The sequence below is a fragment of the Ceratotherium simum genome, chromosome 16 (assembly GCF_057802395.1).
Source record: "Ceratotherium simum simum isolate JZ-2026a chromosome 16, ASM5780239v1, whole genome shotgun sequence".
In the NCBI taxonomy this organism is placed as follows: Eukaryota; Metazoa; Chordata; class Mammalia; order Perissodactyla; family Rhinocerotidae; genus Ceratotherium; species Ceratotherium simum.
Window position 1 is genome coordinate 42290678 of NC_141915.1, and position 15013 is coordinate 42305690.

Genomic DNA, 15013 nt, shown 5'->3' on the forward strand with positions numbered 1-15013 from the left:
ACCTGGAACCCCATAAAACAGCCCCTAAACCCATTACCCTGTTGATCTTCACAGTAGCCGTTACCACGAGACTGAGGTGTTGTCTGCATTTTATAGGTGAAGAAAAGCTCCAAAGGGTTCAATGACTTGTCTAAGGTCACACATAGCCAGTAGAGAGCTGAGCAAAGATCTGTGTGAATCCAGTGCCTGGGGCCCCTCACCATAGCGGCTATCTATCCTCTTTCATCAGGGAGACATCCGTAGCAGTTATTCCAGAATTGCTGGTCAGGGTACCAGACCAGCAGCACATGCCACCCTCCCCACACACACACTCCACACCCACCAGGCCCCAGAGGGCCACCCTTGGTCAAATAGATAAAAAGCGGAATTCTTCTTCACTCCATTGGATGTTTATTGACATTCATACTGTGTGCTCTGCATGAGCCAGAGAGACTACAGGGATATAGAGGATGTGCAGGCCTCAGGGCCTGGCCTCCAGAGGAGCTTACTCTCTAGTGAGAGAAACAAGACTGGCCACTGACCCAGAACATTGGGCCCTGGTAAATCATAAGACAACCACTTGTAGGACTTCCAGAGGAGGGAGAGATGAGTGCCAACCAGAAGCTTCTGGAAAGGTTTCTAGAAGTTAATTAGTCCTATGTAGGATTGGTGAAGAGGGGACAGGACTGGGTGGCATCTTCCCAGTCATTGCAGCCTGATACAGTCTGGGCAGCCCTGAAGAAGAGGAGATGTCACAAAGGGGCAGGGTGACCAAAAGGATAACAGTGATTACCTGCAGGGAGGTAGGTAAAATTGAAGGAGGAAGGGGATCAAAGGAGAATGAAATTGTAACTTTAATATTGCCATTTTTTTACAAGGAGGCTGGATTCTTGCATTTCTTATGTAATTAACGTTTTTAAAGGCTATATATGAGGGGATTGGAAAAGGGAGGAAGTCATTGCCAGGCAGGAGGGCCTAGCTCCTGCCCACCAGCTTCCCATCCGTTTTGCAGCAGCCTGCCTTGCCACCTCCTTCCTCCCCTCCCTGCTACAAAACCAGCCACCTGGTTTCCCCAGCGATGCAGAGAGCCTCCCGAATCCCTGAAGAGATCAGGACCTTAGGAAATTCGTTTGTTACACCACCGTGTTGGAGGTGGCAGATTGCAGCAGGAGCTAAGGCACAGAGGCAGAGCTGAGCCCGATTGAGTTAGGAGAGGGCAAGACAGAGCAGGCCAAGAGGTTGGGAACCACTACCCTGCCAGTGGCCACTGCATGCCAGGCTCTGGTCTAGGAACTTTGAATACTTTTCCTTTTTAATACACAGCTCCAACCCAGGAAGTAAGTCACGGATTTATTTCTAAGAGAAGAAACCGAAGCACAGAAAGGTTAGGTAATTTGTCCAAAGAGTCACCCAGCTAGAAATTGGCCAAACTTGGCTTTGAACAAATGTTTACAATGGCTGTGAAACCAAAAACACACAGAAACTGAAAACACCCAGATTGTCTCCTGTTTCTTTACAATCTTTCAAACCTCTTTAACATTTCTCCTATATTTCCTGGGCCTCACACCCAAGACAGAAATTGTCACTTGATTATCTGATAAAGGAGATGACACTGGCAATCCCACCCCACCCTGCATCTTTTATGTTTTCCAGGAAGGTGTTGATGAACAAATGGGGAGGAGGAGGTGGGGCAGGGAGCAGGGAAGGAGGAGGTGGGGAGGGAAGGAGTGCAGCACCAGGCTGTGGGCCTACCCCAGTGCGTCTCCTTTAAATGGGAACTCCAGTCCCCACCCCCACCCGACCCCAGCCCTGGTCCCAGAGAGCCTTCCTCTGTGTGACCATTTTCTTTCCTGGCAGCCTCACCTCTGCAGCCCTTTCTCTCCCACAAGATGCAGCCCAGCACCTAGTGCACTGGGGCATTGCTGCTGAGGAGAACATTCGAACATTCATACACTGAACCATCACATCACGGAGTGCCTGCTGAGTGCGAGGCTCCGCTCTAAGTTCTGAACATACAGCCCGAGTGAGATGGATAAGGACCTGCCCTCACGGAGTGTACCTTATAGTGGGGGGTGGGGAGAGACAGGCAGCGAATAAAGACGATAATTTCAGACGGTGATGCATGCCATCAAGGAAATAAAGCAGGGAGGTGTGCTGGAGAGTGACGGGGGGAAGGGAATTACTTCCAGATTGGAGGGGAGGTGCTCAGGAACCCCTCTCCAGTTGGTGACATTAGAGCCAAGGTTTAAGTGACAAGGAGTCAGGTAAGCATTCCAGACAGAAGGACAGACTAGCTGGGACCTACCTGCTTTCTCCTGTTGGCTCCCCACCTGGATGGATGCTGTGTCTTTGCTCCCCCTCAGAGCTGTCTCCCCTGCAGGCTGAGTCCTGAGCCCAGGAGCTGGTTCTTCCATCTACAGCTCTGGCAGTGCCCAGCCCCGGGCTGGGACACAGCAGGCAGTCAGGAGACCTTTCATGAATTCATGAGTGCCGGTGCAATGATTAAATGTACTCGGGGGTGGGGGGTTCCTGAGTGTGGGAACCCAAACATCCACCATAGTCTAGGAGTTTCCTGGTCTGCAGTCCCTGCGCCCTTGGGGGTTCTGTTGATACTGGGTTGGCCAGGAATGTCTATAAAATGTTGCATTTCTAGGCAAGGTCTCGGTAGTATTGCACCCTCGGGGAAGGAGGGACTTCTTGGAGGGAAAAAGCAGAGGCCAGTGGTGGGGATGCCACTGGAGAGAGAGGCTCCCTCAAGGGCCTGGCAGGCTCAGCCCTGGGCTGAGAGTCAGCATGAGTCCTGTCCCTCACTGGTAGAATGGCTTGGAAAAGTCACTTCCCCGGGAGCCTCGTGTCCTCAGTTTGTGAGAAGAGGCTTTGATGTTTCCAGGTCCTGTCCCCCACGACAGTCCATGCTGCAATGGAGTAGCAGGGGGCAGGGGTGGATGGAGCTCACCTAGGAAGTGGCTGAGGACATCCTTGTCTCCACAGCGTCCCTAGCCAAGTACCTGTCTGGGCGCACAAGTGAAGGGAGGAGAGGAGGCTGCAGGAGTGGGGTGGGGAGGAGGGGATGCCAAGGAGCAGCTTCAGCTTAAGAATTGCAAAGACTCATTTTCAAATCTCAGCTTTGTCTCCTCAAGAATAAAATGGAGAAAACACAACCTACTTCTTAGAATGAGTGTGGAAAAAAATGTGTGTGAAAGGGTCCCCTAAGTACCCTTCTCCTCTACTAGGGGCCCTTTCAGAGGCAACCCTCCCAAAACGAAGTCCCAGGGCCCAACTAAGGGCTGGAAAGCAGCAGATGCTGCCCCCTGGTGGATGTTCTTGTCACTGCCTGATTCCTGAAGAAAAGTGGAGCGGGAGGTGGGGGTTGAGTTATACAGGTTCCTTGGCCTCCTTCTGGAGTCTTCCTTTCAGACAGGGCCTTTCGTACAGTTTGGGGTTGCGAATGGAAAATCTACCCTCTTCAAGTGTTTTGTGGAGCCGAGATCCGATTTAAACGTTATTTGAGCAGAAAATCTAAATTCAATCACATTTCCATACTTTCACTGAGGGCCTAATAATCGGTGCAGGAAGGCCGAGGCAGGAGGAGGCTGCACGGCCGGGACAGTTATGAAGAGCTCAGGTGCAGGCACGTTGTGGTGTCTGCGGGGACAGATCCACGTTAGGGCGGATGTCCAGCGTCCATTTGCACAGGAGCCTGGCTCGGCGGAGGCCCTGGCTGGAGGAGGGGACTTGGGTGGTCATCGAGAAACAGCAACAGGAGCCCCGGGAGGGTGACAGTGCCCGAGAGCAATGGCCGAGGGAGGCAGAGAGGCGGAGCAAGGGGAGAGCCAGCCCAGCTCCTCAGGGAACAGGATGGCGCCGGGTATCCAAGCTGCTGGGCTCCCGGGCGTTCACACCAGGCGCCAATCCCCAGTGGCCATATATACTCCATTCAGTCTTTTTTATTTGATAGGAGATTTCTCTGCCAAGTCACCCGTGTTGTCTCGCATACATTGAGAGGGAATATAGCTTCCAATAGTGGTTCTCAAACTTGAGAGTACATCAGAATCATCTGGAGGACTTGCTAAAACACAGATTTCTGGGCCCCACTTCCAGAATTTCTAATTTGGTCAGTCTTGGACTCATGGGCCCAAGAATGTGCTTTTCTAACAAGTTCTCAGGTGATACCGATGCTGCTGGTCTGGGGACCACACTGAGGGCCACTGGCTCTCTGAAGATGACTTCCAGTCCTGGCTTTAACATTTCCCAGTGAGCCCTTGGGCAAATTACTTCTCTCTCCCAGCCTCCAACCTCTACATCTGTAAAAAATGGGATGATCATACTTATCTCATAGGGTTGTCATGAGAATTAAATAAGGTAAAATGCGTGCAGTACTCAGCAAAGGGCTTGGCATATCCAAAGTCCTCTATACAGGGTAGCTGTTATTATAATGATGTTAAATGAGTTTATCTCAACCAATAACAAAAAACATCGGCCCAGGAAACCAGTGTAATGTGGAATCTCTTCCTCACATAGCATTACAAAGTGACATGTACAAATTGACCCCCGCCTGTCATTTCTTTTCCAATGTATGTGACTTAAAGCCTTGCTTCTCAATCTTTGATATACACACGAATCCCTTGTGGACCTTATTAAAATGCAGATTCAGGTTGAGTGGGTGTTATGGACTGAACTGTGTCCCCCCTGAAGTTCATATATTGAAGCCCTACCCCACAGCATTGATGGTATTTGGAGGTAAGGGCTTTGGGAGGTAATTAGGTTTAGATGAGGTCTTGAGGGTGGGGCGCTCATGGTGGGTTTAGTCCCCTTAGAAGAAGAAGCCCCAGAGAACTTGCTCTCTCTCCACCACATGGGGACACAGTGAAGGCAGCCATCCACAAGCCGAGAAGAGGAGCTCACCAGAACCCGACCACGCTGGCACCCTGATCTGGGACTTCCAGCCTCCAGAACTCTGAGAAAATACATTTGTGTTGTTGAAGGCCCCAGTCCATAGTACTTTCTTATGGCGGCCATAGCAAACTAAGACAGTAGGTCTGGCCTCGTGCCGCCACTCTGCATTTCTAACCAGCTCCCAGGCGACATAAAAGCGTAGATGCTGCTGGGCTGGCCCTGTGGCGTAGCGGCTAAGTCGCCACGATCCGGCTGCTGGCAGCCCAGGGTTGGGATCCCTAAGCGTGCACCAGCGCACCGCTTGTCAGGCTATGCTGTGGCGGCGTCCACATAAAATGGAGGAAGATGGGCATGGATGTTAGCCCAGGGCTGATCGTCCTCACACACAAAAAATGTAGATACTGCTGTTCACAGACCACACTTTGAGCCTCCAGGGTTGAGAGCAGATTACTAGAAAGTTACTCTAAAGGTGTACATTTTCCCTGACGATGAGTACTTTATTATTTGTGTGTGTGTGTGTGTGAGAGAAGATTAGCCCTGAGCTGACATCCGATGCCAATCCTCCTTTGCTGAGGAAGATCGGCCCTGGACTAACATCCGTGCCCATCTTCCTCTACTTTATATGGGACGCCGCCACAGCATGGCTTGACAAGCGGTGCATCGGTCGGCGCCGAGGATCAGAACCTGCAACCCGGGCGCGAGAAGCGGGCGCACACATAACTGCTTCATGCCACCGGGCGGCCCTGGCGATGGATGAGTACTTTAAACATTCTCCTGCAAATCGACAACAGAGAGCTGTTATCATCATCCCAAGCCCCTAACAGGTCAGCAAGCCACTCTTAGATACAGAAAGAGAGGAATGAGCCGAGGTTTTGGGATACCTTTGGAAGCATCTCGTGGGAGATGAGGCAGCCTCTCCGAGCTGGATTTCCCCTCTGAGGAATGGGCATACAAGCACTTCCCAAGCGCGTTGTAAAGATTAAATGAGACCGTCACCACCAATGTGCCACAGAGTACCCGGCTCACACACAGAGACACAAAACAACTGTCAGAGAGCAGATCTGAGCCCCATGAACAGTCTCTTGGCCTCTGGTGGGAACTCCTTGGTTTCCAAGTCTCATGTCGGCCTCCTGCACCCAGAGGCCGGGCAGACTTCCCGGTCAGGGAGCCAGGGGCCTGCACCAAGCCCAGCTGGGAGGATAAGAATGGCGTGGAGGCACGAGGGATGGGACAAACTCTATCTTGGTGTAGTTTTCATTTAATTTTGTATGTCTGCTTAAGAACCACTTTTTATTTTCATGAACTGTCTGTGCCTGGCCTGTCCCCATGTTTTCCCCTACTGGATGGTTGGTCTTTTATAATTGTTTCCAGGAACTCTTTATATGTTGGAAAGAAAAGTACTTTTCTGTGGTTCGGGTTGCAAATATTCTTAATTTATTTGTCTCGTCATTAACCACCTGTAGCGTTGATGTGACACACCTGGGCAGGTGCTGGGAACACAGATGAGCCAGATGCCGTCCTTGCCTTCAGGGAGTGTCCAACCCAGGATGGGGACTAAGACACCTGCCCAAATGGCCAGAAGGCCAGGCAGGACAAGGAGGAGGCGGTGAGAGATGAACAGGCGGTTGGGGTGTTCAGACCATAGCGACCCCCTTCTCAGGGACACCAAATCATGAGCAGAAGATGGTCTGGGACACACAGGCGTGAGCAGAGATCACGGGATGGGGAGGCCTGAAGAGTCATGTCAGGGCAGGCTAAGCACATCATATATTGTCTCATTTGACCCTCGTTCACTCATTCAACAAATATTTATCAAGTGCCATGTATGTGCCGAGCACTGTCTAGGTGCCGGGATAGAGGGCAAACAGAATCTCTACCGTCGAGGTGAGGAGCAAACAGACCAACAATGTAGGCATATTTGTGACTGTAACCATATAGCTACGTGCCTGTATGTCTGTGTCTATGCCTGTATCTCGCCACGTGATGATCACGGGCGTCCGCAATAACGAGGCAGCTGGCGGGAACAGAAAGCCAGGTAAAGTGGGCTGTGCAGCAGGAATGCCCCAGGTGGGCGGGGGAAGACTGTTCACAACACTGTAAAGTGGATATTATCTCTAGCCTACAGATGAGAAGTGACTTTTCCTCGAGTGCACTTGTTAAGAGATTCCTATATGCCTGTCATTTCCACAGGTAGCTTCACAAATACCCTAATCAGAGAGGCGTTATCATTACGCCCATTCCATAGTTTAAAAAAACTGAGGCCTCACAAGGTTAACGGGCTGCTTGAGTTCCAATCCTGACCTTGCTTCATATTAGCTGTGTGACCTTAGGCAAGTTGCTCAGCCTCTGAGCTTCAGTCTATGACAGTGCTTTCCACTAGAAATATGTAAGGCACGTTATGTAACTGTTAATTTTCTAAGTAGCCACATAAAATAATAAAATAAAGAGAAACAGGTGAAGTTAAGTTGCGTATTTTAAGTCACTATATCCAAATATCACTTCTATGTGTAACCAATATTTTAAAAAATTGAGATATTTTACAATTTGTATACTGTGTCTTCAAAATCTCATGCGTATTTTCACTTACAGCACATCTCAATCAATCACATTCATAGGACTGACCACGTTTTTTTTTTTTTTTTTTTTTTTGGTGAGGCAGACTGGCCCTGAGCTAACATCCGTTGCCAATCTTCCTCTATTTTGTATAGGGGATGCCACCACAGCATGGCTTGATGAGCGGCATGTAGGTTCGAGCCCAGGATCCCAACTGGGAACCCCGAGCCACCAAAGTGGAGTGCATAAACTTAACAACTACGCCACCGGGCCGGCCTCGGACTGACCATGTTTCCAGCGCTCCAGAGGTGCATGTGGCCAGTGGCTGTGACAGCTCAGGTCAATAGGAGGGGGTTGATGATAACAGGTGGGGATCAGAGTGGAGTAATGTGAGTGAGGCACTTGCCTTGGCAACAAAATTTAAGGGAACACCAAAAAAACCCGGTAATCAAGATAAATATCTTATAATCAAGAGAAGATAGGGGCCGGCCCGGTGTCTTAGCGGTTAAGTGCGCTCGCTCCGCTGCTGGCGGCCCATGGTTTGGATCCCAGCGCGCACCGACGCACCGCTTCTCCGGCCATGCTGAGGCCGAGTCCCACACACAGCAACTAGAAGGACGTGCAACTATGACATACCACTATCTACTGCGGCTTTGGGGAAGGAAAAAAAAAGGAGGAGGATTGGCAATAGATGTTAGCTCAGAGCCGGTCTTCCTCAGCAAAAAGAGGATTAGCACGGATGTTAGCTCAGGGCTGATCTTCCTCACACACACACACACACACACACACAAAAGGTTCAAGAGAAGATAAATTGTGGGGCTGGCCTGGTGGCGTACCGGTTAAGTTCGCGCACTCTGCTTTGGCGGCCTGGGGTTCACAGGTTCAAATCCGGGTGCGCACCGACGCACCACCCGTCAAGTCACGCTGTGGAAGCGTCCCACATACAAAATAGAGGTAAATGGGCACAGATGTTAGCTCAGAGCCAGTCTTCCTGAGCAAAACAAAAAGAGGAAGATTGGCAACAGACCTTAGCTCAGGGCCAAACTTGCTCACCAAAAAGAAAAGAGAGAGACAGAAGATAAATTGTATGAAAATATTATTTATCTTGGTTACTGAAGAGTTTTGGGGGCACTCCCTTAAATTTTCCCCAGGGCGAGTGTCTCACCGGCCTCCACCTAGTCGGCCCTGGATAATAATAAAAACAATACCCACCTCTCAGGGGCCTTGGCGAAACAAATGAGATCATACAGGAGAGGGCGCTCTGCCCAGGGGCCGGCATGGGAGGGCTCAGGCAGCACCCACCGCCAGGCTCCCCAAGCTGCAGGGGTGGGGAAATGACCGATGGGGTTCCAGTCCTACATCCACGATACCGTCTAGTTTTTCTGAGATCAAATGAAAGAAATATCAACTCCCCAACTAAACTGAAGTTGTCTTAGGAAGGAGGATGGGAAAGGCTGACTGGGCAGCCGGCAGTCTTTGCCACGGGGGGAAACTTGATCCCAACTTTGCCAGAGGCCTTAACGCATTGACGGGCCTTGATGCCCAGAGCCTCCCTGGCAGTCACCTCTCCTCTCTGGTGTCCTGCCACCCCTGGCCGGATCTTCCCTTCTTCACCCCCGCATCGGCTCTTCTGACTCAGTCCGTTTTGCGCATCTTTTATTCACTCAGCAAACATTTGCTGAGCATCTCCTACACGCCGGCTGCGGGACTAGTGCTGGGATACAGAGATAACTACCGACGAGGGTCACCGCACTCGATGATCTCAGATTTCAGTGGGAGATTTTCAGTGCCCGAAAAGGGCGGTGAGGGCGTCCCTGAAATGAATGACCGGGTGGGAGGAAATACATAGGAGGGCCGCCAAGGAGACTGGGGATGGGGTGCGGAAGGGCGCTCAAGGAAGGCTTTCTGGAGGAAGCGACACCCAAGCCGAGTCCAGAGCCTCTGCGTAAGTAGCCAGGTGAGGAAGAGGTGTAGGGAAACGACGTCCCCGGCAGAGGGCGCTTTGTGCACGAAGACCGGGATACGATCCCTCCGCAGACGCACCGACAGACGCAGGCGCCGGAGTCGGGGAGAATGCATCGGGCTGCCCCGCCCGGCCTCCCCGGCCCCTGACACGCCTCCTCCCTGCTCCCCACTGTCCGCCCCCTGCCTTCCGCCTGGCAGGCAGGCTGCCCTCCCCGCTCCGGGAAGCCCCCTCCAGACCTTCGGCTCCCTGAGTCAGAAAGAGCCCCTCATGCGACACCTACCAAGCTCGTCTTTCCGCCCGCGGACACCCCATTTAACGCGATACAGCCTGGGCCTTTCCAGTGAACACGTCTTGCGACCCTGTCTTTCTTCGGGAAGCTCTCCGCCGACAGCTCCTTCTCAGAGGCCCTCTTGCCGCCCACCCCTCCTCCCTTGGTTCTGTCCTTTCGCCCCAGGAGCACAAGAGAGGAGCCGGGCTCCGCCCAGCTTCACCCGGAGGCGCGCAGAGGCGGCCCGGAAGGCACGGTCGGCCCGCCGTAGCCACGCCTCCTCGGGCAGGGCGGGAAGAGGCGGGGCATGCAGATTAGAAATGGCGCGTCAGTCCCAGGGCGACAGGCAACAACAGGTATATAAGTTTTCTTTAAAGATGGGGAATAAAGGTCTGCACCAGAGCCGACTGTCTGGCGATTGCCATAGACCAGTCAAAGGAGCAAGGGAAGTGAGACCAGGACTGAGCGGGACGCGGCTCACCGTGAGCTGAATATGGGTGACAGGCGGCCGGCGACGGCGAGGCCAGGGTGACAGGCATCGCTTCTCGGCCTTTTGGCTAAGATCAAGTGTAGTATCTGTTCTTATCAGTTTAATATCTGATACGTCCTCTATCCGAGGACAACATATTAAATGGATTTTTGGAGCAGGGAGATGGAATAGGAGCTTGCTCCGTCCACTCCACGCATCGACCTGGTATTGCAGTACTTCCAGGAACGGTGCACCCCCCTCGGGGGAATACATGAGGGTTAAACAGTAGATCTGAGACAGTTTTTCTGCTGCCTGATTGCTGGTTTGTTTCGGTTGCGTTCTTCACTCTTCACGAGTCTGTCGAAACGCCTTTAACGGTTATGCTTTTGTGCTAGTGAGACGGAGAATTGCGTGTGAGAGTTGCTTGTCGAACTACTATGCAGCTTTCAGTGAGGTATGCCTTGTTTCTTCCCGCTTGAGACAGTAGTCCTGACAGCGTTTACGAACAGGAAACAGGCATCGTATCAAGGCTCTCCGTCAGGACTCGATTCTTCTTCACTTCTCGAAACTGATGCTGAGAGGACCACTTTCATTACACTATTTCCTCCAGTCGCCACAAAAGTTAAGGCTTGCATCTCTCCCCGCCTTAGCTCCTCACCTTTTCTGATCTTTTCTTTTACTTCTCCCCGACTTCTGAAATACTGTCCCTTTCCCCCAAATTTCTTCGCTTGCTGAATCCTGGCTCTCTCCGGAGAACATGGTTTCCCTACAGCCTTTACAGGGGGAACCAAGGAGAGGTCAGTACCATTGAAGGAAGTCTTATCACTTATAGTTGCCAACACAAGGGGCACGCCACGCCACATAGGGAAGCATTCCTGGAGGCAGCAGAGGTTTCAGAAAGCATGGCCTTTACTGTCCTTTGGAGGAGGAGGGCAGGGGAGGAACGGGCGGGGGCAGGGCAGGGGGCAGGGCGGGGAGCAGGGCAGGGCGGGGAGGAATGGGTGAGGCAGGGCAGGCAAGTCTGAACGAGTTTAGGACTAGATAGCTGGAATATAGTTCAGGGGGCTCTGGGCTATAGGGGTGGTCTCCAGTTGTCAGGGACCTGGCCCTGGGGTGATAGAGGGCAGGGGAAATACGGGCTAGACAAGTGAGAGTAAATAAAGGCCGGGGTTGCGGACACGGGCTTTGGATTGGTTGGTTTGCACATGAAAGGCGGGCTCCCAGGCAAGGATGTTGCCATCTCTAGGAATTAGCTAGCCCTGGAGGGGCAGTCTCTTCCAGGCTGGCAGGCCCTCAAGATGTCAAAGCGTCATAAAATATAGAAAATTTAAAACCATGATGAATACAGTTGATAATAATTGTATTTGACCTTTCTAATCCAGGGTAGAGGCGGAAAGGCACAGAGGATACGGGTAGAAGCTTTCGACTGGAGAAGAGAGTGGGAGATACATGTCTACCACCAAGGCATCCCCCAACGTGGTCAGATTCCTGAATGAAGGGTATCAATTAGGGTGCATCCACTCAGGGAATATTTATTGAGTGATGGCCGTGTGCTGAGACGTGGTGACAGGGGCATAGGCATGACAAAGACAGGCCCCTGCTCTGAGAAAGTTTATAGTCTCTGAGGGAGAGAACAGAGCCGTCAATCATTATGGATCCATGATAATTTCCTAATCTGAAATTCCTGAAAACCATTTCCTTTCATGAGTTGCCCACACTCGTTTGTCAGCAAAAGATACCCTCGACTGGCGCCAAGGCATTAGTTTCTATTTATCCTGCCCAATGATATAAAGAGGCCCAGAAATTGATAAGAAACAGCTGAACACCCAAGAGAAAGCGGGCAAAAGACAGATCGTAATAGATGACTGTATCAGTTTTGGGGTTGGGGCAGGCCTTCTGTGACTCAAAATCCAGAAGCCCAAGTTTTAGAAAAGATTGATATCCTTGAGTTACAGATCTAAATTCTCTGCAGAACACAAAACATCATATGCGAAGCAAAAGGCGAATGAAAAACTGAGAAAAACATTGCAAATATACCACAGAAAAGCATAATCACCAATGACATGGCGAGCTCCTAGAAATTGACAAGAAACAGCCCAACACCCAATGGGAAGCTTGAGCAAGGGATGAAGAGTTCACAGGGAAAAGAAACACAAAGGTATACGCTGAGGTCTTCCCCCAAGGCGACCTTACCTCTCTGCGCCTCTCTCTGTCCTCTCGGGTCTCTGGACCAAGGGCCTAGGCCCCGAGGCTCCCACAGACTCTCGTGTCGATCCACTCCCTCTGGCGCATCCACGGAGGCCAGATTTGTAACAACTAGGTCTTAAGGTAGCATGAGGAAGCCATCTTAGGGAAAGGAAGCAATATTGTAACTGTGATCCTGACTCACTAGTCTCTAAGAATACATTCTAGCCTGCACGTAGCCTCGTAGCCTCGATGATTAAGCACCTCTCGCTTTTGCAAAATCGTGATCTGCTAGTTCTATGGCTTTTGCTTACCTATATCTCCCAGCTGTGATAAGACAATGACTTTGTTCTCTGAGTCCCCCGGGAACACGACGACCTCCAGAAGGAAAAACTCTGTGTTGGTACCCATCACAGATGACAGAAGAGAGAGAGAATGTGGCACCTTGAAGTTCGTCACACCAGATTGGTCAATATCCCTAAACCCCCTCCTTCCCTGCCCATTTCCCCTATATAACTGCCTCAAGATTCTGTATGATTTTAAGATGGTTCTTTAGGACACTAGTCCACCATCTTCCGATTATGCCAGCGAATCGTATGAACTTTCCTTTCTCAACCACCGACGCGTTTGCAATTGATCAGCGCTGGATTGCAGCGAGCAGAATGAGCCCCTTTGGCTCGGTTACAGATGAGCTGGGGGGCCTGGCACACCAGATGGCTCCATGAGACACACACACTCCTGTGCCCCCCAGTCAGAGAGGGAAGTACACGCTCCGGTGAAACAGGGCAGCACGGTGTTCAGGGGCTCCTGCTGTCCAGGGCGGGCTGGGATGTCCCCTCCAAAGCAGAGGCAAGTTGCTTCCCCTTTGTGGCCCCGACCACTGAGAAGGAAGCCCAGGGCCCCGTGAGCCTCTTCAGGTTCTGGAAGCAACGCTATTCCACACCTGGAAGTACTGCTTGGGCTCATACACCAGGTGTTTGAGCAAAAGACCTTCAGCTTGGAGTTGAGCCCAGAGCACAGAAGGGCTGTGAAGCCCTGCAAGTGCAGTGGGGCAGCCCTGCTGCTTGGGCCACAGGACCCAGCGGCCCCTATCATGTTGGGGACAGGGTGCATGTCAGCCAGGGAAGAGATGCTGTGTGGAGTTTATGGCCAGCCACAGTGGAGGATCACAACTGGGGCCCTCGGGGTTCCAGAACCAGGCCACACCCCCTACCGAAGAGACTTCTCCACCTTCTGAAAAGCGAGCCAGGGCTCGCTAGGAGAGACGGGCCTTGGTAGAGATGGACGTTGACCGCGGGACAGTCAGAGACCACGGGCCCCGGACTGTCCATCAGGCCTCCAGGTTGTGACGTCGGGGGTGGGCGGGGCCAGCAGCTGCGGCAGGCCTTCCTAAGGTGCACGTGGCAGATCAGGATAGAGCCTGAGCAGGAGGAGAGGCCTGAGAAAGAGGCACTGGACAACCGACAGACGGAATGACCCTGCCAGCCTTTGTCGCTGGTCACCCCAGGCCTGGCACGATGGGCATGTGAACGGTGGGGCCACGATGGTGGCCACGGAGGCCACACGGGGGCCCCATACTCCTTCCTGGGGACCTGAATCCCGAGCGCGAGCACGAGCGCGGTGGGGGTGGGAGGGCCCGGCCATTTTCTCCCTGGCGTCCGGATGCGGGGCTCCTCCGGGGGCCTTCTTTGTTTCTGAACCTCCCTTGACTGGCCCAGCCTTGGTCAGACTGCAGGGGTTCTGAGGCTCTCCCTGCCCACCCCTGCTTCCCCCCTTCTCTATCTTTCAAAGCATTAAGGCCCCCACCCCAGTCAACCGTTTATACTCCTCACTCTGTCTCAGTGACTTCTTCCCAGAGGACCCAACTCTTCCTCACCCTGTGACTCCGACTCCAAAAGTCAACTTTTTCTTTGTTTTTTGTTTTTGAGGAAGATTGGCCCTGCGGTAACATCTGTTGCCAATCTCCCTCTTTTTTGCTTCTTTTGTCTCCCCAAAGCCGCAGTACGTAGTTGTGTATCCTAGTTGTCGAGTTGTGGCTCTTCTATGTGGGACACCGCCTCAGCATGGCTTGATGAGCGGTGAGTAGGTCCGCGCCCAGGAAGGGTCCGGATCCGAGAACCCCGGGCTGCCAAAGCGGAAAGCATGCACTTAACCGCTACACCACCAGGCCGGCCCCCCAAGTCAACTTTTGACCGAAATCGAACCACCCAATAAAATATGGGCAAAGATCACACAGCTCACAGGAAAGGTAATAAACGTGGTTTTTCACGTAGGAAAAGATGTACCACCTAACTATAAAGAGAGAAATGCATACTAAAATGGCACTGAGATATAATTTATAACCTGTGAGTTTGGCAAAACCCCAAGAGCCTGATAATGTTACCGGATACATACCTAGGTTCTTTACCCGCCACACAAGAGGGCCAAATAAAACTGGAACACCGGACTTACGGCAAGGAAAGAGTTTTTATTTCGGGTGGCGTCAGCCGGAGGCGAGCTCTCAGATTTTTCCCATCTCCCCGAAAGATGGGAGGCAACGGGGTTTTAAAGGTTGTGACGGATGTGGCTGCTTGTAGGGAGGGGGAGCCTGTGGCCTTGCTGGTCTGCGCTTTCCCATCAGCCTGCGTTTGGCCTTGTGAGGCTGCTGGCAGGGAGGAGGACGCCGAGATAAGGGAATCACAGGTGGGTGTCCTTCAAC

The 15013-nt window shown here is 52.1% G+C and overlaps 1 non-coding gene across 1 annotated transcript; it reads left to right on the top strand.

Annotated features, from left to right (window-relative positions):
• The first annotated feature begins 10199 nt into the window (after positions 1–10199).
• LOC147915032 (U2 spliceosomal RNA) lies at positions 10200–10390 on the top strand. Its single transcript, XR_015554847.1, has one exon. It is a non-coding gene; the product is annotated as a U2 spliceosomal RNA (small nuclear RNA).
• Positions 10391–15013: the final 4623 nt, after the last annotated feature.